The 3,529-nt window shown below is 37.9% G+C and overlaps 1 long non-coding RNA gene across 1 annotated transcript; it reads right to left on the bottom strand.

Annotated features, from left to right (window-relative positions):
- Positions 1-1,753: 1,753 nt before the first annotated feature.
- On the bottom strand, positions 1,754-1,962 carry LOC118559266. The gene is made up of 2 exons (XR_004928737.1): positions 1,929-1,962; positions 1,754-1,854 (listed from the first exon to the last, which is right to left on the bottom strand). It is a non-coding gene; the product is annotated as an uncharacterized LOC118559266 (long non-coding RNA).
- Between the last annotated feature and the right edge of the window lie 1,567 nt (positions 1,963-3,529).

The following is a 3,529-nucleotide window of genomic DNA, read 5'->3' on the forward strand; positions in this document are numbered from 1 at the left end:
TCTCCAATCATAGGCCAACAACTCGGCTTCTAGAGCTCTTAGTGTCTCTTCAGACGTAACCCGTTTGTAATGCGTCTCTATTTTTTGATTGTCTGTTTTGCACTTACAGTCGTAGACTATGAACACTGGTAAGTGATCGGTTATGTCATTCATTAATATTCCACTAGTTAAATTATTTTCCAGCACATTTGTAAAAATATTATCAATTAAGGTAGCGCAGTGCGATGTAATGCGACTGGGCCTGGTGATTTTAGGATACAAGCTTAAACTGAACATGGTGTTAATAAATTCTTCAGTCATTCTATGTCTATTTGGATTGAGAAGGTCAATATTGAAATCCCCACAGAAAAATATTATTTTTTGATTAATTGTTATAAATTTTTCTTCTATCCAGTTGTTGAATACTTCAATGTTTGATCCAGGGGCTCTATAAATGCAACTCACTAAGACATTTTTCCTTTTTTCCATGAGTATTTCTATAGTCACACATTCAAACATGTTGTCCATCACAGTTGACATTGTTTCAATCAACTTATAATTAATCTTCTTATCAACATATAAAGCTACTCCTCCTCCATTTTTGTTTTCTCTGTTCTTACAAACCATTTCATAACCATTGATTTCAAAGTCTATGCCCTTATCACTATTGAGCCAAGTTTCTGATAAGGCAATAACATTGAATGTCTGTGAAAGTTGTTGGAGGTATTGTTTGATGCTGTCAAAATTTGCATAGAGGCTTCTGCTATTAAAGTGAATTATTGACAGCTTTTGTTCCATTTTAATGCTGTTATTGAACTGATCATCACTGTAATAGTGACAACTATCATTGCTGACATTATAGAAGTTGTTATCAGGATCAATGTCAATTTCAATATCTTGCTGATGATAGTTTCTGTGTTGGAATACGGGTAGCTCTATATCCTCATAGGCCGTGATATGTTGCATGTTTCTCATTCAGAAGTGAACGTCAGCTATGTCTGGCTGTCTGTCATACATTGTTGGATAATTTAGGGGTACTAGTACGTGGATGGGTGATCAACTTATCATAACGTAGGTAAGCAATGTCCCCTCTTTGACGTGCTGCTTTTAAGTCCGGCATTAGTTCCGCCCTCCTTTTCCTTACTGCATCCGTGAAGTCTTCGTTAATAAAAATCTTAGATCCCTTAAGTGCCTTGGTGCTCTGCAGAATAGTTGATCTGTCCTTGTATCGTAAAAATTTGACAACAATGGGCCTGGGTCTGTCTCCTCTATGTTTACCGGTGCGGTGAGCTCTCTCAATGTCAACCTTATGTTGAAAGTTTAGCTTTTCATTTAAAATAGTTTTCACTTTCTCCTCAGTCTCAGCCCAAGTCTCATTTGGTGATTCAGGAATTCCATCAAAAACCAAATTATTTCTTCTTGATTGCCCCTCAAGGTACTCCATTTTATCCGTGATAGTCATCATACCCTCACATACTTTAAATATGTCTGACTGCACCGTGTCATTTCGGTCCTTGTGCTTAGCACTTTCTACTTTAATGTCGTCAATGTCTTTCTGTGTAAATTGCAGACTGGTTTTAATGTCCTGTAGTTCTCGTGTCATTGCGTCCATTCTGGTGTTAGTAGTGTCCACAATGATTTTAACAAAACCCTTAAAATTGTCCTGTTGTTGTTGGAGTAACTCCATATACATTTGCTTTTGCTGGCTCAGCAACTCTTTGACTTGCGTGAGTGATACATAGTCCTCATCTTGTCTCCCGTCGGTCTTGGATCCTTTTGGAGGCATTATTTCGCTTCTTTTTGCCTGTCGCTTCCTTAAGGCTCCTGCTCAGCAGTTGGAGGCCACTGCGCTGTCTCTCTGTGAACACAGACACCCTGGGCCAGACGCGTTGTTCAAGCACAGCCGATCTCTCGCTGTTCAGCTAACTGTGGTGAGTAGCGGTACTTACGGACAAGGCAGAGTTTTACCTCTGCCTGTTGTCAATCCAACACGTCGTTTTCCACTGGTTGTTTTCTCTGTTAGGTCGGTTAGCTGCCGGACGTTGGTATCGTAAACTTCAAAAATTGGATCTTGTCTAACAAGGCTCTTGGCTTTGATGTGCCTAATTTAAACTATTATGTTCTTGTGGTTTCCAGATCCCATTATAAATATTTGAAGGGAAGTATTTATCACTGAGATACTGCGTATCAGCAGAGATGGATTTCCTGTGCAAGCAAAGGTCAGTGATTTAGACACATAAACATGTTTATGGGAATTCCTCAGTGCCTTGACCCGAAAATTATAGCAGTAATGACAAACAGGAGATGTAATAGAATGCCGTTAATATTAAAGGGATACTTCAGACGTTTTAAAGTGTTGTCCTGAGAGATTAATATTTCCTTACCTGTTGTATAAAGATATCGTGCTGCTGTGAGTTTGAAGAAAATGTTAAATTAAGGCTAAATTAATGAAAATGAGCTGTCCACACTTTTACACAAGAGTATTGTTGGATTTGTTGCTTTTTTATCAGCTGAATGTGTTTGTTGCTACCCAAAGTCACGTTGGTTGAATGCTTTTGGCTGTACCAGTCAAAACTACAAGACCCAGAAAAGCACAGAAACATGTGTTTAATCCTGTTCCATTTATTTACATTGTACCAATTCACAACAATGTCATCCCAAGGCACTTTGCAAAAACAGTCAGTTCAATCCAGTTCAACAGACAGATTCACATTGATTCTAGTTACCAAACAATGCAGACTTCAATTGCCATTGCACAAGTGACAGCCCGTCTGCGGTGTTGCTGACTTTTCAGTAAAAGTAAAGCACTGTAGCTCCTGGCTGTTCTAAAAGTCGCGCAAATTCACTTGGCCTTGTAGACGTAATTGTAATGGATGGTTTAGGAGATACAATGGTGAGTTAAAAACACTGTGAATATATTTTGGGCTAAATTAGGTTTCTTCTGTTGATTCTTGCTTTTTAATGTCATTTTTTCCAACCTTCCTAGTTTATCCAGGATTGAAAGTGGCAAGCATAACCCAATAGAGAAATTCTAGAGGAAATACTTTTTTATTTTTTTTATTTACTTATTTATAAGGTGGTGGTTTAATTTTATATGCTTGTCTTGGTTTTAAACCAGATCGTGCACTCAGAAACATAAAAAAAAATCCAGGTAGCAGCATTTTTATGTACACTACTTATTTGCAGTCTGGATAGGGAGGTGCTCATACTGCAACTGGGAAGCACTGCTGTCTCAAAAAAGTCTAAAAATAACACACAAAAGGCCTTATTTATTGTTAGTTGGTGTTTTTTTTTTAGGGATGATAGAAGATATTGAATACTTCCTTAGTCAGGAAGTTGGTAGCATCCTTTGTTTCAGAATCAGAAAGGTTAATCCACTCACAACATATTTTCGAGCCGTAACATGAACAATGTTTTGCTGAAAAAAAACTGTTGCAAACTTAAATGGTTGATCTGGATTATAATGTTTTTTTTGGGCCAGAGTGATCTGCAACTCAAGCCTCATGCTCTTTAGTTTAACTGAATAACCTCCTTTTGTTTCCATGTGGAG

This window comes from Fundulus heteroclitus, chromosome 3, assembly GCF_011125445.2.
Source record: "Fundulus heteroclitus isolate FHET01 chromosome 3, MU-UCD_Fhet_4.1, whole genome shotgun sequence".
NCBI lineage: Eukaryota > Metazoa > Chordata > Actinopteri > Cyprinodontiformes > Fundulidae > Fundulus > Fundulus heteroclitus.